This window comes from Camelus ferus, chromosome 24 (genome assembly GCF_009834535.1).
Source record: "Camelus ferus isolate YT-003-E chromosome 24, BCGSAC_Cfer_1.0, whole genome shotgun sequence".
Lineage (NCBI taxonomy): Eukaryota > Metazoa > Chordata > Mammalia > Artiodactyla > Camelidae > Camelus > Camelus ferus.
Window position 1 is genome coordinate 2,719,982 of NC_045719.1, and position 23,649 is coordinate 2,743,630.

Here is a 23,649-nt window from a genome sequence, read left to right on the forward strand (position 1 = left end):
GCTTTTACCTTCCCTTTCTCCTCCATCCCCACCCCCCTTTCCTATTTCACTCCTCTTTACCTTCTGTCCTTGAGCACTGCCCCCAAACACCAGCCCAGTGTATTAACCATCTCCCCCAAATCTGTTACACTCTCCCGAACCACTGCCGCAAACTTGCACTGTCCCTGGGGGCTCGAAAGTCCCCGGCCAGCTCCCGCTAGACACCTGCCCCCACCTTGGCCCCGGACCCACCCTCGCTTGCTTGGCTTGCTCGGGCACAGACACCACCTACCCCGCCTGGGAGGTAGACTGAGCAGGCCTGTCTTCCGTTTTCCATAGGAAACACGTGAAATCATTTCTTTCTAGCCCAGACTGCTGCCTCACTCAAAGTGCAGAAGTTTTTATTCCGTTTAACTTTTAAAATAAATAAAGAGCCTACTCTGGGGAAGTGAGTGAGTTAAAACTCAAACAGTAGCGAGAAACTCCAAGATTGAAACTCCAAAAGTTTAGGAATTGTGGACTCTGGGAGTATGTTCTGCCATTTCTATTTGAAAGGATTTAAGGATACAGAAAATCACTGCTCTGATTCTTTGCCAGGGATTTGTTTAGCAAATTCCTCAGCGTGAACTTGAGCACCTCAGAACACAGGGTTCTAAATACGATAGGAGCTGGCACATTTGCCCAGAATGATCACGTAACCCACCAAATTTCAGCTTTATTTAGAACTGGGTTTAGTAATGCAGAGTCCTGTGGTTGCTACTCTGCCAACCTGACTTGTAAAACTCCAGCACTGCCCACAAAGCAAACTGGAAGCACCACAAACTCAGAGCCTGTCTCCTTCACTTTGCTCCCAAGCCATTTTCACACTAGCTTGGAAGACCCACCTATTCTCCCCAGAAAGCTTTAATTATGTAAATAACAAACACGCCCTCTTGGTGTGCACATGACATCCAAACCACACTCTGGTGGGAGTCCACCCTGTTCTTCAGCGTGTCCACGGCACATGTGGCGGTTAGATGATTATGATGCACACCTGGGACTTTTGTAGTGATGAGTGGACTTAAAAGCTAGATGTGAAGTTTGTGCTTTTTGCAATTACTCATAGTTAATGCACTGTGGTGACAGAAACTGGAACTGTTGGGGGAGTGGACTTATTTAACTAAACTGTGCTAACGGAAGTTACTGAAGTCCCAGGACCACACAGAGAGGGCTGTCTGTACTGAGAAGCATCCACCACAAGGAGGGACAGGCTGCGTTCTTCCTCCCACTCTGGTTCTGGCCCAGGGACTCACATTGCTCCGTGAAGCTTACATGCTTCAGGCAGAGCTCGTCCATTGGTCAAGGTCAGGGTGAAGGTGGATTTGTCTGACTCACTCACATTCTGCTCTCCTTGTCAGCAGGTGGCTCAGGAAATGGTATATGACCGACATCTGGCCAAGGAGACATGCAGGGGGATCTCTGGTAAGACACAGCTTCCAGTAGAAGGTTCTTAGCCTCTCAAAGAAGACCCAAGGATGAAACAGTCCCTTTTCTGTCAGAAAGGGGGCGTGTACAGGTGTGATGCTTGCAGCTGCTTATAGTTGCTGCTGTCACACTGCAGCCTTGAGAGCGAGCTGACAGGTCGTAGGTGTTGTAGGCTTTGATGTGGCTGTGTAGTCACTAAATTAACCAACCATGGAGACCCCCTATCTGGGGACATCTTACCATGTAAAGAATAAATTACCTCGTTGAAGCATTTTGAGTCAGGCCTTTTCATTTTGGAGCTGAAAGTATCCTAAGAATATGTAGGATTACATCCTTACAGATGTGACATTATAGAGGAAAGCTCGCAGTCACCATCCTCATCTTCCACTCTGAATTATGAAGAAAAAAGTATGCACCCAGACACGATGCTTTTGGAGAAAATCTTACGTAGGTACTTTCAAAGGAACTATCTTTTGGTCAAATTTTTTGCATGTGAGTCTTTTTCTTCAAAGGAAATAAATGTGGCTAATATTCAAAGTTGGTTGATTGGCGAAGTTCAGCTCCACCGAGGGAATTTACAGAATCTGAATCCGTTCCTTTATTTCATCAGAAGCTTCGTAACAGTCTCTCGTTTTTCATGAATTACTCGCTTTCCTTTTTAAAAGAATGAAATGTGTAAGCCTTACCTACCTTTTCTTTCTTCATTCCAGCATCCCCTGCCTCCTGGTTACCTGAGTAGGCCACAGATAACCTCGGTATGTTGGCCCCAGATGGTTTCTTTCTTCACAGCTGGCTGAGACGTGTTAGCTCCAAAGTCTGCTGAAAACAAACTCAGATTTTCAGACATCCAGTTGCTCTAAACACAGCCCCAATAAGCAGATTTTTAACCGTTTAGAGCTTGCCTGCTTTGCATACCCTGAGAAAGCGTGCCTACCGTCTGCTAGGTATAGGTAAGATAAAGCCACTGCGCTCTTTGGAGCTATCTGGTCCAGAGACTCAGCCCAGAGACATCGCCTGCCGTGTAAGCCCCCTCTCTGATCTCTCTCTCCCTGGGATGGGAAAGTTCCCTGCTCTTGTCCTCTTTGGAGCTGTGGTCTCCCACACAGCATCCTTTGGATGGTCTCCTGCCCCTGGGAGGAGGAGATGCAAACCTGTCATAGCCGACCTGATGACGTCTGTGTGCGCTACTGCCACCTTGTGGCCACATCTATTTCCTGCTTGACACTGAAATCCCTAGAATCCCCTGCACTCCTTTACCCCCAAACTATCCTCCATTTTCCCTCGAGAAAGTCAAGATTCTCACCAGGACGGACAGTGCATCTAACATCACAAAGTCGAGAAAGTGAGAACCACAGGGTGACTTCCGAAGGTCTCCGGAAAAGGCCCCAGTGATGCAGCAACACTGATGACAGAATTTTGGATTTGGCATATTTGATGGAAGTCGAAGACAGATTTCAGTTGGAAGAAGATGCTTCCAGGAGAGCTGAGCTCAGTTCAAAATCGGAGCCCAGAGAGGCACTTGGGGATTGTTGTTTCACACTCAGGCGTGAAAGCAGTCGTTCCATTTCTGGTCCTCCCGTTCTGGAAAATCACAGAGCAGTTTTTGGGCCCAGCTGCCTCGTGCCCCTGTGTCTGCAGACAGATGTCCTCCTCTGACGTGGGGCACACATGGCCGAGGTGGTCTCACCGGCTTGATTCCAGGTTTCAGCTCCAGGCCTTGAAACCAACTCTTTGGAGTTCCCAGAAGAGGACACCTGACTAACGCAGTTGGGTCAAGTGTCAGTTGGTATAAAAGAACTGCGGCTGGTGGGACGGGAGGAGAGTCACATGTGTTGGGGTGGGAGTCCCTCCCTCCCCATCCACTCGAGATGTCCGTGAGGAGTGACCCTCAGATCTGGGTCGGGCGAGGCAGGCAGCCTGAGGAGTGACACACCTTAGAGGAGAGAGTGTAACCACCAGACAAGGCCAGCGCAAGATGGCCCTCTGGGGCGGAACCACACTTCTTGTCCCCCTCCTCCTAGCTGGTCAGTGGACAGTGGCGTGTAATGGAAGGGACATGGCGCCAGCAGCTTATCCAGAAGCCGGGACACCGCTAGACATGTAGGAAGTTGGTGATGACTTCAACTGTACCCAGGGAGAGGGCAGGGCTGAGCTTCTTACACACACACATGCACAGTCACACACGTACACAACTACACACGCATACACGATCACATACATACGAGATCAAATGCACACAATCACATACATATGTGCATACAACACACGTACAATCACACACATACACATGCACACATGTGATCACACACGTGCACACACACAAATGTACACACATGCACACGCACAGCCCCTCACCTGTCATCGTGTGATTTTCTCCCCTTTTAAATACTGCTACTTTGTTTTAAGCACAGACAGAACGCACACACGGGGGCAGAAGGGAAACATCCAGTGTGCTCTTCTCCGTGTCCCCTTAGTGTGGACGCAGATCCCACACGTAAATTAGGACAGTCCTATGTCCTCGGGAAATTTTAGTTAAGTATACATGCATCTCTTCAAAAAAGGAAAATTAGAACACGTAAAGATATTAATGAATGTGTTTACTTTCAGATTACAGACATTTAACAATGAGAGCTCTAGCAAAGAAGAGGAACTGATTTTCAGGTTGGGGCCCCTCACACAGAAGCCACAGACAGGAAGGCCACGTGGACCCCGGGCGTGACTCAAAGGCCAGCAGAACTTTCTCCCCCTCATCTCCGCCCCTCTCCGAGTGTGGGCCCCAGTGTTTCTCTCTTATCTCACTCTGTTTCCCAGTTCCCAGAAGAGGAAAGGGCTGTTACCTGCCGCTCCCGGAAAGAAAGAGTATAAACTTACATGCCTTTGTTCCATTGCCAGATCCACAGGTCCTGGCTTGCTGGTTCTCCATCTTTAGATGTGAAGAGTAACAAATGCATCACCTGGGAGTGTGGCAGCTCTGACGGGACCGGATTCATGGCTGGGGGAGGCTGCTTCCAGCAAAGTGCAGACAGGTGGCGTGGGCAGTGAGCTGGGGAGACAAAATTACAGCTGTCTGCTTCCACAAACAGGCAGCGAAGAGGGGAAAAACCTATAATCACACCATTAAAGATAATGGTTGGAACATTTGAATACCATTTTGTTTTTCCACTGGGAAAGGGCACTTTCTGTTCAGACTGTAAGAAATAGGGATAGGATAATGTGGGTATTTTATCACAAGTTTCCATTATACAAATTATTTTATTTTATAACAATAATATAAAATTTATTTTATTAAAACTTTTCTTTTAATATTTCATTTATTTTCTAAATTCTCATGAGTCTACTGTTATAATCTGAAAAAGCAACCTGTTTAAAAATTAGTAAGATAGGTATTTCAAGAGACATCCCATTTTTCAAAGTTTTATTTCTGTTTTCTGCACACTTGTAGTTTGTACACTGAACAGACATCACTCATGGCTTGCTACCATGAAATGACTTTATTTTATGTCAGTGTTTGTTTAAATTCATTCAGTGGGGCTGGTTTTTCTCTGTACCTGGATAAAAACTCAAGCAGCTCCATGACTTCTGGAAGTCGCTCCTAAGTCTCATAAATCGTCACAATACAGCAACCACCATTTTCATGCCCGCAGTTTTCTAGACTCAAGCTCGAAGTGACTGAGGTGTCTCTCCTCTAAAAGGTGGGAAGCTTGCTGCCGGGGAGAGGGCATTTCTCTCATCCTCCATCCAATGTTCCGTTTCTTCCCAGATCCCTCCAGTTTGCTAAGCGTGTTTCTGACCACTGCGGGGCTGGAGGTTCCTCGGTGTTCTGGGGAAGCAAGACAAGGAATAATCAGGACTAAGCTGATTCGGCCCTGAGCTGACTTCTTACCCTCTGGTGCTGGCAGATGCCTAAACCTATTCTCTCTCTCTCTCTTCCCCTGCGCCCACCCACACGAGCGGGCAGCGCCCACGTGGGGTTCTGTTCACACTGCTTGGGGCCCAGCAGGCCAATAAGTCGAGAGACAGCTGTGGGGGCAAGGAATAGCGACTTAATTCAGAAAGCCCGCAGACCAAGAAGATGGTGGGCCAGTGTCCCAGAAAACCACCTCGCCTGAGTTAGAATTGAGGCTTCTTTGATACGGAAAAGGGCGGAAGTGAAGTCAACACTTTCTGGTTCCCGTCAGCCTCCGGCTCGTGTCTTCCTTCCCACAGCCACTCACAGGTGGGCCTGGTCAGGATGTTTTCCGGGAGCTGTAAAAGGTGTTTTAGCTTAAGGCTCATGCCTGGGAGGCAGGGTTCCCTGGCTGGGCCACTATGGATCACTTAAGCTTACAGGCAACCTCCCTTGAGTGATCAACTTGTAGCAAAAGCAACAGAATCCAGGGGTTAGAGTAAAAGAAACAGATGCAGTATGGAGTCAGTTCTGTTCTTCCCTGGCACAGGTCACAATGTCCTTCTGGCTCACTGTGTGTGTTTCTCCCAGAGCCACAGGAGGGCAGTGCTACCTGCGGCTCTTTGCTGATCCAGGTGGCCTCTCTGGACGTCTGAGATGTGACCCACAATGGCTTTCTCTTAGGTGGGCCCACGTCTGGCCCACAGGAAGCACTCGTGCCCCTTTCCCGCAGCGTCCTGGGGGTGCCGCCCTCCCACTTGGCCACCCCTCCCCCCTGTGCTGTTAGCAGAGCCTCGGTATCTCCCCCACCTTCCGATGTCTCAGGTGGGAATCAGACACCTCTTTCTGGGGCCCCCACTGCATGTAACCAGCTCTCCCTGTGGCCCCTTTAATGACTCCCTTGAGGTCAAGTGGCCCCTGCCCCTCCCCTGGGGGCTGGGACTTAAAGCACATGGGTGGCTCTCTCTGAAGTCTCTGAACAAATCCTTGCGGAATCCACATTCTGACCTTTTTTAAAAAAGTTAATTTATTTTGGGGGGAGGTAATTAGGTTTATTTTTCAAATGGAGGCACTGGGGATTGAACCCAGGACCTCATACATGCCAAGCACATGCTCCACCCTCACCTCATTGGTTTTATTATAAACATGACCTCAGGCAAAATCATGTTAAGGAACTCTAGTTTAGAAGGAATATAACTTTAAAATTCTTCAGTTGTGATTAAATACACATAACCTAAACATTATCATCTTAACCATTTTTAAGTGTACAGTTCGATGGCATTACTTAACATTCGCATTGTTATGCAACCAGCACCACCATCCGTCTCCAGGACATTTTCATCTCGAAAAACTGAAACTCTGTCCCCATTAAATAACCCCCACTCCCCCAGCCCCTGGCCCCCACCGTCTTACTTTCTATCTCTAGGAATGTAATACTCCAGGGACCTCATGTAAATGGAACCATACAGTATCTGTCCCTTTGTGACTCATTTCACTTAGCATGATGGCCTCAGGGTTCATCCAGCCCTGGCTGGTGTCAGCATTCCCTTCATCTTTAGTTTTAATTTTTTGAGCTTAATTGAGGTATCATTGACCAATACTTCATGACATATTTAAAGGGCACAAGGCAGTGATTTGCTATATTGATACATTATGGAAGGATTCCCACCATTGAGATAATTAACACACTCATCACCTCATGTATTTACCCTTTTTTTGGGGTAAGAACACTTCTGTTAGTACATAGAGATACAACTCATTTCTGCCTGTCAATTCCATATACCTGGCAACTTTGCTGAATTATTAGTTCAACAGGGTTGTGTGTGTGTGTGTGTGTGAAGGATTATAATGTTTTGAATGCTTTCAAAACTGCGGGCTCCCTGTCTGTTAGGGAGCATTGTGCACAAATGTTGATGGAGTGTAACAAGTGGATGTGCAGAGAACCCCGACCGCTCTACGCTGCTGCCGGCTTGGCTAGAAAGGCAGGATCACGACTGCCAAGTTTGCACTAAATCTGTCAGTTACACAGAATCAGGTGTCAATAGCTGACATTCCAGGTCAAAAATGTTGACAGAAGAGCGGGATATAAAAGAGATCTTTTTAGATGTTTTCAATGTGCTGAGAGTTAAATGTGGTCTCTGAATAAATTTAAATTGTGCTTATCCCAGCATGTCAAAATTCTCACAGAAAATGGTAAATAATGTTTAGTAGAAAATTGCTTTGCTTGGTGGGATCTCCTATCTCACCATAAATGAGGTGTAAATAGTTTTCTAATTTAGGAAAAACAGTGTGAAGATATTCCTGCCTGAGAGGCAGGGTCACCTACTCTCAAGTAATTGGAACACTGTACAGCAAACATCCTAACGGGAGGACACAGAGTTCAGAGAATTTGTGGAACATCAAATCAGAGCTACAAAGAGAAGATGGATGGGGCTGTACATATAACTGCAGGGGAAAGGATCTGACTAAAAAAGATGAAGTCATCTGCAGCTGCTTCCACCAGTTAAGGGGATGTCGGGGTGGGGGGTGGTCAGCTCTCCCTCTGCTGCGACCAGCCCTCTGCAGGGCCTGGAGGGAGGCGAGTGGCTGCCTGCATTGCTCTGGACCCAGGACAAGACCTGGGCCCCCAAAGCGTGCACCTTGGCCTTAACCCAGACCAGATTTCCCTTGAGATGGTGATGCCAGGGATTAGGACAGGTGGGACCAGATGCACGTGCAGAGAGCAGACCCCAGTAGCTCCCTCAGGCTCAGAGCTTCAGTAAGTCACCTCCTTCCCTTCCTCCTTCACCTAAGGGACAGGCTCCTACTGAACTCCTCCCCAGACGTTGCCCTGGTGGTGTTAACCAGACCCAGCATGGCCCCGCCTGGGACGATGTTTACCTGGATTTCTGTGGCTCCCTGCGTTAGCGCCCACTGACATAATAAGAGGGTCCCATAGCCAGGTCCCATTTAAACTCTGACTCACAGTGTTTCATGGCGTCAAACCCCAGCTGTGTCTGCTCCTGGCTGACCTCACTGCCAGGGTCACAGGAATGCAAACCACTGCCCAGCTCTGCCAGGTACTCTCCACCCCCGTGCTCGCTCCCCCTGCTACCACCCCCCCAGATGTCTCCTTTCTGCTCCTCAATCCCAGGGACTTCTCCCTTCTTTATGCAGCAGATTCCCAGCCCATCAAGGCTGTCATTAACATCTACGCCACATTTCGTGTGCCTTTCTAAATGTGTTTTTTCCCCTATGAAAAGCAACTGGTATTTTATTGTCCTCTGTCTGTACATCCAGTTTCACTTCTTTTGTATAATTATTTCACTTTCTCCTTGCATTATTCTATAAGGAATATATAATAGTACTATTATAATTCCCCTCCTTCAAACTAGGTAACGTATTAACTGTCCCTATCCCTTTTCCCAAAAGGAAACATCCTTTTAGTTATTCCCGTTGACGCAACTGGAAGATCATCCTCTGACCGTCTTAGATGACTCTGATCTGTTAATTTATCCCATTGTTCTAAGTGAGCCATGTTCCTGTTGCCTTTTCCTCATCTATTTCTTTCATTACTGTTATTTTTTAAAATTAAAAAATTTTTCATTTTTATTTTTATTTTGTTTGAGGGGAGAGGTAATTAGGTTTATTTATTTACTTAGTTATTTTAATGGAGGTCCTGGGGATGGAACCCAGGACTCGTGCATGCTAAGCATGTGCTCCACCACGGAGCTATACCCTCCCCCCATTATTGTTATTTTAAGTTTGAAACTATCTCAAACTTAGAGAAAAGCGGTAAGTACTGTACAGAACTATGTTTCCCTAAACCATCTGATAAGAATCTGCCCACACGATGTCCCATTTCCCCCCAAATTCTTCAGATGCAGTTGCTCCAAGGGCAACTCCTGCATGACCACACTGCCACCACGTGAATCAGGAAATCAATGTGGAACATTATTACCACCTAACCCCCAGCCCGCTCTAGATTTCACCACTTGTCCTCACAGTGTCCTCCAGAGTAAAAGGATCCAATCTGAAGTCCTGCATTACAAGCAGCTGTCCATTCTGTTCAGTCTCGAATAATTTCAGTCTTTTCTTGCTTTTCAGGACTTGACTTTTGAAGATTACAGGCTCATTATTTAACAGAACGTCCCTCAGTTTGGGCTGGTGTTGGTTCCCGACCTCAGGAGTTCCCCAGGTGAAGTATGAAACTGGGTCCCACATATGGAAGGTCAGGAAAGACCAAAGAAAGGGCAGCCCACTCATTTCAGGTTGGTAGGCAGCAGGTTTAATAAGCAAGGGAATGTTTGTACCAGGCTTGTCCTGGGCAGTTGCAGGATGAGTGGATCTTTGCATTCACCGGCCAGAACCTTACAGGCTTCTCTAGAGGTCTCGGTGCTGCTCTGTCACGCACACTGTCCAGATGGTCTCAGTAACACAGTACTCCTTCCAGGCTGCACCCTTGAAGTGGCTCCTGGTCGGGAACAGTGGGTGGAACGTCCATTCCACGGACAGGGGAGGGGAAGGGGCTTCCGATCGCCTGGGTCACGGCCTCTTGATGACCTCCGCCAACTGCTGGTCTGACGTTTTCTCAAAGTTAAGTTCAGAGGACGCATCTCTGCAGGAACTTCACGGAGTGAGGCTATGTTCTCACTGTGTCATTTCATGCAGCACATTTGAGGGTCTCTTGTTACTGGTGAGGTTTGCTTTGGTCCCTCCGCTAAGTTGATATCTGCTCAGTTCCCCCTCTTGAAAGTTACTCTTTTTTCCCCTTAGTAAATAACATGTATTTTGGACGGAAAGTCTTGGATACCCTGTAAATATTTTGTTCCTCGGGCAACTTTCGAGGTACTGGTTTATTTTCTTATTTCTATCCACGTGGATTTGGGGATTCCACTTCTACCCGATAGGTTATAATCTGTTACTGTTATTATCAGATTCTATGCTCAAAATTGCTCCAGATCTGGTGGGGAAGCCCCTTGAAGCTGGTGTCTGTGTCCACGTGATAGGTCCTCTCCTTCTTTGGGTGCTGCCCTACTGTCTGTCACAAGAAGAGATTCCAGGCTATGTTGGATTTTCCCTGCCCCAGCCCCAGAATCAGCCCCCTTTCCAAGGTTCTCTGATTCTTTGTAGTGGAAAATGGTATTTAGAAACCAAGATGTGGGCACTCAGTGTGTTCACTGGGGTGTCTGGTCTTCCCAGCCCTGTCAGTGCACAGGGGCATTAGCCACAGAGATGAGGTGAGGTTTGGTTCCATCTGGGGAAAGAGATTAGGCCTGAAGACGTGTTGCTAGGGGGCTGGCACTCATTCCAAGGAGGGCTGAAACAGGAAACACAGTTCTCCTGGCTTCTAATCCAAGGGGTTGTCCATACGCTGGGCTTCCGATTTGCTGAGTATGAGCATAGACCTGTTACACTCCCAAAGGTCTGCTGCTTTATTTTCATTAAATTTCTAAAAATACCTTTAAAATTTTACCTTTATGTTAAACTCACTGTCGATAAAAATTATAATCCAAAATCTAACTTTGAAAGAAAGCAGCCACAGGGAAAAACTTTTAACTGACACTCATAATTTATAATTTTCTTTCTAACAATATTATTTATAGTATTAATTACTTTTAAAAGACTCCAAGGATCAAATAGTGATTTATAAGCAGATGTGATTATTTATAAAAATAAGTAGAAAAAATTATTTATATGCAAAATTCTGCTAGAGAAGTAAATACTGAAGTAGAAAAATAGACGTTTCTTCTACACGTATAAAGGACTTGTCCCCTCTGTTAGAGAAGACATCTTAATCTAGCTCAGCAAACTGCAACAGTGCTGGGAAGCGGGAGGGGGTGATGATTTATGTGGGTCTACACCACCTTCGACCTTGGCAGTTCCTCGGCGGCAAAGACCCTGCCCTGTGCAAAGGGAGAGAATTGATCGCAATTAAGAAACTGCAAATGAGACAGCAGGGCACGCCTACAGCAAGACAGGAAAGGCAGGGGATATTAATTCCATTCAGGAATCAATGCAAACAAGCAATACCTCAAAAACGTTTCGGCTGCCTCCGAAAGCCACCAAAGCACAGTGCATTTTCTTTGTAATCATAAGCATTTATTCTGGCTTCAAATGCATACTTTTCTGATACCCTACATTTGAAGCACACTGTTGCAATTCTACTCAGATTCACACAGATGGTCTTCATTTTCATTTCATTAAAATAGCAAAAAACTTTTTTTATAATTGACCAGATTAAATTAGCCTGATCTACAAGAACAAAAGAGGCAGTCCCCTCTTTTATTTCCTTCTCTAATAGAGTTATAACCATTACAAGGCATTAGATACGAAATTTCAAAAACCGCTGTCCTGGAATGATGCGTTGGCATACTTCACGAGTAGGTGTCTGTCCCTGAGGGTGATTCCTGCAACTACTCAGCAGAGAAGTTGTCTACTTTTACATCAGAGGTTTATTTAGTCAGTTTAGAGGTCATGCTTATGATGACTTACAGCTGGTTAATTAGCTTAATTCAGAAAAACATCAATCTCTCAATTACCTGATAAACAGGCTACACTTTTGTTTCATTAACCCATTGTTTAAAAATAAGATGCTACAGTCTGTGTCCTGGTCCTGAAATAGCACAGCCTGTAAAATTGGACAGGAAAAGGTGTTCATTTGCATCACTGTTTTCAATCATTTAACAGACATTTCCTCCTTCCCTAGTCTTTTTTAACTGGAGCTTGTCCCTAAGTTCCCCTGAGCTGATCATCCCTGCCGAGCCCTCCCTCCTTCCCACACAGACGCTCGGTGAGCTGAGTCTAGGCTTAGCTCCTGCCATAAGGACATCATTCAACAACAGAATGCACCAGCCAGCTGCTGTGGTGTGAAACTTCCAGAGGATTCAGGGCATGTGGGAGACTTTAATGATTTGCCAAATGTTAACATTAAGGAAAAATCATTAGTGGCCACTTCATGGGAAGGCAAGTTTGAGGATGGTGAGGTACGTGTAGGCAGCTATAGCCCATATAAGGAAGAGCACAATGTAGCTGAGCAGCAACATCTGTAAGCCACTGTGGTACTGAGTAGCAAATATCACGTGTCTGCTTGATGAGGAATTTACTGTCATCTGGGTCCTACAATTAGGATTAGATGTTGCTACATATAACAGAAAACCTCCAAATAAAAAGTGGCTTAAAAAAGTTAGAAGTGTATTTTTGCTCTGGGGTTAAATAATCTACATTAGTTCGACAGCTTCAAGCCATCAGGGACCATCTAGTGCGCCTTGACCTCATGGTACAACATGGCTGTTGGAGTTCCAGCCATTGTATTCCTATTTCAGGCAACAATACTGAGGAAGAGGGGAACTCTCCCTTCTAGGAATTGTTTCTGGAAGTCCCACACAGCGCTTCCTCCTGTATCTCATTGACCCCTTGGTGATATCTTACTACAAAGGAAGCTGGCAAATGTAGTTTTTTAGTTGCCTGTTCACCCCCAGTGGTGTTCTGATAAGGCAACGTTGCATCCTCCTGCCTCTTTAAAAAGAAAGAAAGAAAAAAAAAGTCCTGATTGTAACATTTGCCAAATTTTTGCGGTGTAAATATTCCCACCACAGCCAATTTCAAGCTACTAAGCTTTAACAGTTGGTTTCCAAAATTCTTGAAAATCTAAAGATTGGTTCTTGTGGGCTGGTACAAGCAGGCTCTAGTAGACCACTGGACTGCAGATCCCACCAGAGTTATTTCCTAAGGAGAAAGGGCAGAATGCGGGATGAGCAGGCCACAGCAGTCTGCGCTGCAGACCCCGAATAGAAGGAACTGTTCTGACCAGAAGTAGGTTTAGAAGCACTTGCCCCATGATTCCAGTGGAAAAAGACCGGAACTCTAATTTCTGAAAAGATGGGAGTAGACCACGGGCTGGGGAAGATGTGGATGTTTAAAGAGGGTGTGTGAAGACAGAATATTCCTCCTGCTTCTGCAGTGGACAACTGCTTCTCTCCCATTTCCTGGAGCTGTGGGACAGGAGTGCTCGTGTCACCAGTGGACGGCCCTGGCTGGCTGCTTCCTCTGTTCCCGAGCAGGTCCATGTGTGGCTGTGGTGGAGGGTCAGCATTTTCCCAGGCAAGGATTCTCTTCCCATCTGATCTCCAGTAACGAGGGCGGTGATGGGTGAGTGGGAGCCCCTATTGTTTCGGGAGAAGAGGTCCTTAGGCATTCATTCAGGTCTGAGTTTCAAGACAGTTGGTGACGGCTGCAGGGTTTTATAACTTCTTACTTGGCTGGCATCTCACATACAATAAAACTGAGCTGTTCTTTTTTTCACCCTCAGCTCTCTTTGGCTTCCCAGAGCCTGAGCTGAAATGGCTCAAGCATGCTTAGAATTTAAATTTGGAAGAAGAGGGAACATCTTCATTCTCATCAGATCTAACATCTCAAGATTCATCATCAGGCAAAGCCTTGAAATTCAGAGACTTTCTTATCCTTCAAAGAGACTGCCTTGACATCCAAGAATTCTTTAACAAAGGTTTTAGTCTCAGGGGAGCTGGAAGAGGGTTTGTTTCCCTCGCGTGGGCTGGTCAGGTGAAGATGAGGCCAACCCATCTCTAATGAGGCAAGAGTTGGAGGCAAATCTCCCCCAACCCAGATTCGCAGAGTAAACACATCCTACCAAAAACCACATGCCACCCTTCCTCCAAGACAGCTTGCTGCTCTTGGCCGGCACTGATGGCAGCAAAGACAGCTTCTTGCACAAATTACAACAAAATTCGTATCTTACGTCACAAATATGTTCTCTTACAGTTCTGGAGGTCAGAAGCCCGAAATACCAAGGTGTATTAGGGACAGGTACGAGGGAAACTGTACCACAGTGTTTCCTGCGGGTAACTTCCAAGAGCCGAATGACTGGGCCACGAGGGCAGGCTTGTCTCCACTGTAGCACTGCCACGTTCTCCCGTCACTGTCACTTACATTCCCACCAGCAGCGACAGGAATATCCCCACCGCACTCCTTCACCAACTGTTAATTTTAGAAAACTTAAGAGTTTTTTTCATTACAATGGGTGGAAATGGTATATCACTTTTAGAAGTTCCATTTCCATGATTCCTAGCAAAGGTGAGCATTATTTAATGTATTTATTGGCCATTTCTATTTCATCTCCTCTGATTTCCATTCTTCGTTCCTTTGCTCATTTCTTTACGAGATTGCTTGTTTTTTTCTGGTCGACTAGAAGGAGTTCTTTACATATTCTCAGTATTAATATTTGTCTGTTGTAACTGTTACAGATATTTCCCTCTCCTTGTCACTTGTCTTTCAAAATTTTGTTTTAGGACATATTTTCTTACAACAAACGTTTTCAATATGCTTTACTTTTATACCCTAAAAAGTGTTAGTCTTTTTTGTTTTGTCTTTTTTTAAATTATTATTTTTATTGAAGTGTAGTTGATTTACAATGGTAGTTTCAGGTGTGCAGCAAAGTGATTCAGTTATACACACACATACACAAACATACATATATATTTTTTTTCAGATTCTTTTCCATTACAGCTCATTACAAGAAACTGAATATAGTTCCCCTGCTGGTCCTTGTTATCTATTTCATACATGATAATATATAGTCATGTGCATCTTTATCTCAAACTCCTAATCTATGCTTTCCTTCCCCTTCCCCTTCTGGTAACTACAGTTTTTTCCTATGTCCATGAGTCTGTTTCTGGTTTGTAAATAAAATTTGTATCCTTTTTAAGATTCCACATATAAGCAACATCATATGATACCCGTCTTAAAAAGTGTTAACCTTAAAAAAAAAGCAAATGTAACGTCAAAGCTTTTTGTTCTACAAAGCTTAAAATACTCAGACATGATTGACTGAAAAGAGCCACGTCCCCTAGTCCAAGTAATGGGGACACAAAGCCAGCCTGTAACGCACAGCACTACCTTGCAAATTTCAGCTGCATCTGACTCCTGCGTGTTGTCTACACAAGGCTCTTGTCATTGCTCAAATAACAAGCCACAGAGATTTCTGACCACCGTAAGTGCCGCGTTCTGGCTCACTGGAAACCGGAGGCATCCAGCCAAGGGCAGGCGGCCGTCCACGTCACCTGCCAGAGTGTCGGAGGGCTGCCAAGGCACTCGCACACAGAGAACCATCCAGCCAGCCAGAATCTGCTGCACCGGGGGTTGCAGGTGCACACAGAACAGAGCCATGCCGAGCAGAGGGAGCTGTGCTGGGCTGCACTGGTCTTCACCGCGTAAGCCACCTCACTGAAGACGCCTGCTCGTGACCCCTGCGTCGGAGGGGGCAGAGGCTGCAGAGAGGTCGGGAGTTTCACGCCACTTGCAGTGCTGCTCGGGGCCTTCCTCACAGGAGAAGCACCCCATCTTCCTCGCATTTTAAATCCACTAAAGAAATGTGTTTAAATATATATGATGACAACAATATAATAATAGATGATGAGACGGACTGGATTTTTAAAATAACAGAATAAATCACCTGCTTCGGGAAGAACAGGTCCACAGGTGCAGACACTCCTGACCCTGACATCTCCTTGGAACCATGCTGCCACTGATGAGTCCCTGCTCTTATGCTCATCACTGCAGCCATCATTACTCAAAGACGGAGCACAGAGGACGGAAACGGACATGAGCTACTGAGACTTGACAGAGGGAGGACCGGAGGGCACTCGGTACCACAGTTAGTCCCAACACAGCGGATAAACAAAGACATCACAAATCAAAGCAAGGCTTCTGCTGGCAATTCCATGATTAAAAATACTCATAGTCTTGTCCTGCAACGAAGCTGAAGTAGGTTTCCCACAAGCACTGCCGCCAGGAAGAGATCTTCCGGCAAGCTGAACTTCCAACCTGTTATAAATTCATGCCCAATATAATATAACATTTCTTTTCTGCAAAGGAGAATAAAATGATTCGGTCCATGAGTAAACAGAAAAGTGAAATGGAGTTCGGCTTCCCCGTGAAGTACAAATAAAGTCATAAAATTAACGTGTGGTGAGAGACTGGCCTTTACGACAGCATATAAGAAAATGCACCAATAATAAATTTGCTCAAAGGATAAACTATTTTTTTTCCTACTTAAAACCCATCTGGCTGTCACCTTGAAATGAATATTTATTAAGGGAATAAAATAGAAGCATTTTAAATCCACTAAAGAAATGTGTTTAAATATATATGATAACAACAGAATAATAATAGATGATGAGATGGACTGGATTTTTAAAATAACAGAATAAATCACATGCTTTGGGAAGAACGTGTTGGGAATATGTCTTTGGCGTCTAATGCACAGTTCTTAAGTCAAGATACGAAGTCGGGGAGTAAGTGACTGGTTTTGGAAGTGGGATCTGCGTGGCTACTTCTGAAGGGCTACAGGCCTCTACCTGCAGGTGGAGGGGGCACAGACGACCTTTCCCAGCACAGGGAACTTTGGCTGACCTTGTCATTGGTCCCAGGTAGTACCCTGTTACTCACCACTGACCAGGTCCTTCATTTTTATCTTCCATTGTTACCTTCATCTTCAGTCGTCAAATGATGGTCCCTGTAATGGACACCTGTTTGCTGCCAGAACCCGTCCCCTCATCCCGACAAGAGTATCAGGTTTTTGCCTGCTTTGTTTGGGTGTTTGAAACCAGCCCTCCCTCTCTTCTCAGCTGTCTGGTTTGAGTGGGCCTGACCCCATCCTCAGGTCTAGGGACCAATTTGCATAACCCTGCCCCCAGCTCCAGTGCCTGGGATGTGGTTCAGGGAGGGGCCCAACAGGTCCCCCGCCACACTGACTCTCCCAAAGTCTCAGCTTGCCGGTTCACAGAGAGCCTCAGGGCCCCTTCCGGGAGTCCTGGCACCTACATGTCCTGTTCTTGGCTCAGCGGTGTGAGGATAGGAGGCTTGAAGCTTCTGAAGCCATAAAGGTGAGTGCCTGGAACTGTACTGGAGGTTCACTGAAACCCTGGGAAGGTGTCCAGCCAGGGGATGTGGAGCTCAGAGATGGCTCCTGCAGACAGTGAGTCCTAGATCAAGCTATGCCTGAAAGCAGTTTATCCTTGAACTTCTCAGTTATGTGAGCTGCAGACTGCCTTTGGCCAAAGCCAGTTAGACCAAAGGTCTTCCACCAGGTGCAACCAAAAGAATCCTGAGGTGTCCTTCTAACAGACACAGTCATTACAACTGCTCTCAGTCATCTTGCCTTCTGAGACAGGAGTCACCGACACTCAGCTGTTCTGCCTTCATTTCTCACTTCACCTGCTGCGCCCTCCAGCTGGGCTGCTCACATGTGCACTCCTCCTCTTTCCAAAGGTATTTCTCCCCAATCCAAAGAGCCTCTTGAATACTTCTTCCACTTGGAATCTTCATGGACAAAGGCATTTCCCAGTTTTACAAAACCATAAGGTTCACAGTCATTGCCACAAAAATCCTAACAAATGAGAAAAACTGGGAGAAAGATAGCACCACAAGGAATCCAGGCAGATACCCCTTCACAGCATGCAGCAGGCGTGCTCCTGTGTGTCTCTGTAGATTCACTGCATGAATCCTCTCTTTTAGAAAGTCCCCGCCCCTGAGTCCCAGCTGCAGGTGTGGGCTTGTGCACATGAGCCAGGCTAGCCAATCAGGGTTGTCGTCCCCCTGGCCACAGGGACTGGTTCAGAGCCGGACATGTGACTCAGAGAGGCTCTCTGGATTCCCTGGGATTTAATATTCTAATTAACCAGGATTGTACGCTGAGGTAATATATGTTACAGTGGCTCGTGACACTCCCTGAGAGGCATAAAGGAAGTTATACACAGTAAGAAGGGAAAAGGCCAGTGGGTAGAAGGAAGCCAAAAAGCAGAGCCAAGAAATTGAGAGAGAGAAAGGCAGAGAAAAAAGTTGACATATAGCCTCTGGGTTTAGATAAAACCACTATACTCTTCAACGTGAGCCAGTGAATTTTCTTTTTCTTTTTCTTTCTCTCTCTCTCTCTCTTTTTTTTTTTTTTTTTTTGCCAGTTCTGTTCATTTGCCTGGAAAGGAAAACTGGTTTAAAAATCTTTTTTCCCCTAATTAAACAATTTCACGTAACGGTAGGATGTCCTGTCGTAGAATACTAAGGAAATTAAGGGCTACTCATCAGACCTCCCCCAATAAAGGGAGAAAATTAATTTAAATGAATAAATACTTCAAAAAAAAAAAGACATCCATTTACTCATTACTCAGATTAGCACGTTAACATTTTGTCAAAGTCACTTCAGATTATTGTGTTTTTAAGACAAAACGTGACAGCTAACGTCCTTCTCCGCCTTCCCCAGAAGGAGTTTCTTCTGGTGAGTTCACCTTTCTGTCTAAGCTATTTTAGATTGGTTTTCTGTCACTTGCAACGGAAAGTTTTTACTAATAAACATGCCCCTCCTCCCTCTCAGGACAGACACTCCAGAGCTGACGGCTGCTTGAACCTGCTTCTCTGATTGTGTCTGATAAGCTGTTGGTGCAAAATGAATAGTAAGTAACAGCAAGAACCTTGTTTAGCCACATGCCAAGTCACGTGGTCAACACAATGAAATATTTGGGAGTTCTAAACTCAAAACCCCTCACTGTACCTAGAGGAAAGATAAGAATGCCCTTTATGACAGTGGGAGATTTATTGTTTGTTTGACTTCACAGGTAAGCTCTTCTTTTCCGTTTGAATTTTAAAGAGCTGAAAGCAGTGTTTCTTTCACCAGAATTACACGCAGCAAAAGGAAAGATACAGTGGACTTCATCAAAGTTAAAACCTTTGTGCATCAAAGGATCCTATCAAGAAAATAAAAAGGCAAACCTCAGAATGAGAGAAAACACTTGCAAATCATGTATCTAACAAGGGATTAAAATCCAGATTATATGAAGTCCTACAACTCAACGAGAAAAAAACAACCTGATTTAAAAATGGACAAAGGACTTGAACAGACATTTCTCCATAGAAGACACACAAGTGGCCAGTAAGTACATGAAAAGATGCTCAAATCACTGATCTCTAGGGAAACGCAAATCAAAACCACAGTCACCGACCACTTCACCCCCACTAGGATGGCTATTGTAAAAAGCAAAAACAAAAGCCCACACAGAAAACAGTAAGAGCTCTCAGGGAGGTGGAGAAATTGGAACCTTTGTGCCTTACTGGTGGGACTGTGAGATGGCGCAGCTGCTGTAGAAAACAGTATGGTGACTCCTCAAAAAGTCAGAAATAGAATTACCTGGCAATTCTACTTCTGGGTGTCTACTCAGAACAACTGACAGCAGGGACCTGAACAGATATGTACACATCAGTGTTCATATCAGCATTAGTCACAGCAGCTGAGAGTGAAAGCAACCCAAGAGTCCATCCACAGATGAATGATAAACAAAATGTGGTCTACACACACAATGGAATATTATTCAGCCTTAAAAAATCCAGACACCAGCTACAACGTGGATGAACCCTGAAGATATTACGCTAAGGAAGTAAGTAGGACACAGAAGGATGAGCATCGTATGATTTAGTTACATGAGGTAACTGGAGTAGCCAAATTCATACAGACGAGAATTCTGTGATGGTTACCAGGGGCTGGAGGAAAGGGGAAATGGGGCGTTACTGCTTGATGGGAACAAAATTTCTGTTCGGAATGATGGTGGAAAGTTCTAGAGTTGGATGGTGATGAAGCTGCACAACACTGTGACTGCACTTAATGCCACTGGACTGTTCCCTTTAAAATGGTAAACTTCATTGCGTGTGTTTTACCACGGTAAGAAAAAAGCCCTGGTTCTCAAGTGCAATCTGCGGACAGTAAATCAGTGGCTGCCTGGGGCCGGGGGGCTAGGAACAGGGGTGAACGGTCAATGGGCAGGAGGACTCCAGTGGGGGTGACAGAAACGCTCTAGAACTGATTTATGGGGGTGGCTGTACAACTTGGCAAACTTTCTAAACAGCATCAAATTGTCCACTTGAAACGGGTTGATTACGTGATACGTAAAATATGCTTCCTTAAGGTTGTAAAAAAGCAGCAACGTTTCTAGAAATATTTCTCAGAAGAATCCCATTTCTACAAAGTGTTAATAGGAGCTCTTCCAAAAAAAAAAGGAGTTCTACCGTCACCCGTGCTTGGGGAAGCGCGTCCCCCTGCGAGACCTGCAGGCACTCGGGAGCCTGAAGGCCGGGGAAGGGAGGTGACTAAGGAGCCCGCCCGGCCTCCGCCCCCCAGAACACCGCGCGTGCACAGACCGCACGCCATCCACCTCCCTCCACGGGGCTCCCACATCCTCCGACGGATGTTCTGTGGACACTCTTCAGCAGATGCTAACGGGAAGTTGATAAGAAATCACTTCAGTCGGCAGGCAGCTGCTTAAGACCACTCTAATTGTTCTGTCTGCATCCCTGAGGCTGTTCACCTGAGGATGCTGCCCACGTACACAGAGGGGATGATTCCTCCAAGCAGGTGTGGAGAACGAGCATCACCGAACGGCCCACCTGACTGTTCGTCTGCTGCGCCAAAGCCCTCAGTTTTGGGGCATCACCCACCACCCGCCCCGCAGGGAGGGGAAGGGAGGGGGTGGCACCAGCTCAGCCCAGGCTTGGGTCTCTTCCTGCTCCATCCCGGCTCTGTTATCAGGAGAATACACCCTGACTGATGAGTTGACGGAAATAATCAATAAACAATAGTAAGAATAGAGTTTTGTTTGAGCCAAACTGAGGACTGTGGCCTGGAAGTCCACTTCCCAGGTGATTCTGAAAAACTGCTCCAGAGAAGCAGGGTTTCAGCACAGTTTTATATCTTATCTGAACAAAGAATATTAAATAAGTCAGGGATACATTCAAGGTTTCAAAATATCAAATATAGTTCCCTGTGCTCTACAGTGGAAACTTGCTGTTTATCTATGTCATATACAGTAGTTAGTGCCTGCAAATCCTGAACTCCCATTCCTCCTCATCCCCTTTTCCCCGCTGGTCATCACAAGATTGTTTAATGTGTCTGTGAGTCTGTTTCTGTTTTGTAAATAAGTTCATTTGTGTGTGTGTGTGTGTTTTTAGATTCCACATATGAGTGATATCATGTGGTATTTTTCTTTCTCTTTCTGGCTTACTTAGAATGATGATCTCCGGGTGCATCCATGTTGCTGCAAATGGCATTATTTTATTCTTTTGGCTGAGTAGTATTCCATTGTAGATATATATATATATATATATATATATATATATATATATATATATATACATATATATATATATATGTAAAAAATACCACAGCTTCTTTATCCGGTCATCTGTCGTTGGACATTCAGGTTGCTTCCATGTCTTGGCTGTTGTAAATAGTGCTGCTGTGAACACTGGGGTGCATGCGTCTTTTCGAATTAGAGCTCCCTCCAGATAAATGCTGAGGAGTGGGATTGCTGCATCATAGGGTAAGTCTATTTTCAGTTTTTTAATGAATCTCCATACTGTTTTCCATAATGTCTGCACCAGAGTAAAAAATCTCTATTTTTAAGTTTCATTTTTCCATTTTTCACAGTCACCAATGATTAGTGGAGACTCAGAGTAGGGGGATTTTCCCGAGCTGGAAGCTGCTGGCTTGTTTTTTTTAAGAAACATGTAATTTGAAAAATGAAAATGATCTTGTTCATTTTAGTTTAGGTAGCAGTCTCAGAAATTAAACTGTTTAAGATGAAAGTGTGTGAGTAATCACTGTGTCTTCTCCTTAATCCTATTGTAGTTTCTAAATTTAGTTCTAATATACAAAGAAGCTGGAAATTAGCCTGATACCCAATGGGGCAGAAAACTCACTTATCTTGAGAAAAAGATGCTGGGGAAGCTGCCCAGTTTTACATTAAAAAATGACAGAATCACTTACTCTGCGAGTTACTCACCTCGGACCTGCACCCACTGCTGTCTGGGTTTGCTGCTTCCACCGCAGGCTGCAGACTCACCCCCAGCTCATGTTTGGTGCCTCTGGAAAAATAACTGAGGCACAAATAACCTTCGGTGATCCCCTCCTTCAGAAGCGATCGTGTGTTCTTTCATTAACTGTTTGCTCCCATGTCACTAGCACATTCCACCGTGGCATCAACTATCAGCCCATTATATATCATAGTTTCAGTTTCCAGCAGTTTTAATGGAAATGTCATTCCTAAAAATGCCAGGCATTGCATGCTCCAGTCACCACCGTGCTGCTCGCTGGTTCCAGGGACCCAGACACAACTCTGCACCCCTGCGCCTGCAGTGACGGGGGTGGGCGAACATTGCGATGGCTCCTTCCAGCTCTGTCCCACCACCCGGCTGGGATCCGGGCTGTGTCCTCCTGCGCTTCACACCCACACCGTTCTGGGAGCCAGAGCATTCCAGACTTGATGCCGTTTGCCTTTACTGAGGCCCTGGCTGGCCTAATGCATACTTTTGAAGTAACAGCTTTTCTTTTTCACTCCCTCACCTTTCTTGTCTCCCACGCTCTCCTCTCCTGGCAGCTGGAGAGAAGTAGGGAAATTATTCCAGAAGAGAGATGGACAGGACTCATCGCCAGATCTCTAGAGCCGGCGTATGGTGGGTGCATGCTTGGGAAAGGGAGCGGAGCATGGCCTGGGGGAGGATGGGGTGGAGACAGGAATAAAGATGGAGACTCTGTCTGTCTGCTTCTTCATGTGTGTCTGCGGGTGTGCGGTTGGGAGCAACCTGTTGTGAAGCGCCTGGGAAGTCAGGCTCAGGAGCAGATGTCAAACCCTGCAGACACCTGCCTGCACTGTTTGCCAGAAACACAAAAACACAGAGAAATCGGATGCATTCTACTGAAATTTCTTATTTTTTTCCCTTAATTTATTGTGTTTTTTTGTGGGGAGGGGATTAGGTTTTCAAAATTTATTTTAATGCAGATACTGGGGTCTGAACTCAGGACCTCACGTATGCTAGACACGCACCCTACCACTGAGCTATACCCTCCCCCCTGAAATTTCTTCCCCAAAGGTAGCCCAGCTTCTGACCTTGAGAATTGCTGAAAGTGTACATGTCTCCTATCTACTGTTACTCCTTTCTTGTCACATAGAAAAGGCTGAATGGATTTGTCTCCTGGCCTCGCCAGTGAGCTGGTGGTGTCAGACTGTGGACAGAACATCTTATTCCCAAAGCTTCAGAGATTCCCCTGGGCTCAAGTTCCTGGCAGTTCTTAAACCCACCCACTTCTTCACCTGCTCTTTCTGTGTTCTGTTCTGGCTTGGCAAACACACTGTGCTGTGCGGAAGGATGGATTTCACGGATTACAAACAGGGATTTGTCCCTAGCTGCATTTTTTTGTTTGTTTTTGGCTTTGGTTTGACTGTTTTTTAAATTGAAGTATAGTCAATTTACAATGCTGTGTTAATTTCTGGGGTACAGCATAG

At 45.6% G+C, this 23,649-nt stretch overlaps 2 long non-coding RNA genes across 2 annotated transcripts in view; one reads left to right on the forward strand and one right to left on the reverse strand.

The window, feature by feature from the left end:
- The first annotated feature begins 945 nt into the window (after positions 1 to 945).
- Positions 946 to 4,753, forward strand: LOC116659487. The gene is made up of 2 exons (XR_004314849.1): positions 946 to 1,440; positions 2,154 to 4,753. It is a non-coding gene; the product is annotated as an uncharacterized LOC116659487 (long non-coding RNA).
- Positions 3,251 to 23,649, reverse strand: part of LOC116659486 — a 50,120-nt gene continuing 29,721 nt past the window's right edge. Inside the window, exons 4-6 of the long non-coding RNA XR_004314848.1 lie at positions 4,992 to 5,263; positions 4,315 to 4,486; positions 3,251 to 3,376 (exon numbers count right to left, since the gene is read on the reverse strand). This is a non-coding gene — a long non-coding RNA (uncharacterized LOC116659486). The remainder of the gene's footprint in view (positions 3,377 to 4,314; positions 4,487 to 4,991; positions 5,264 to 23,649) is intronic.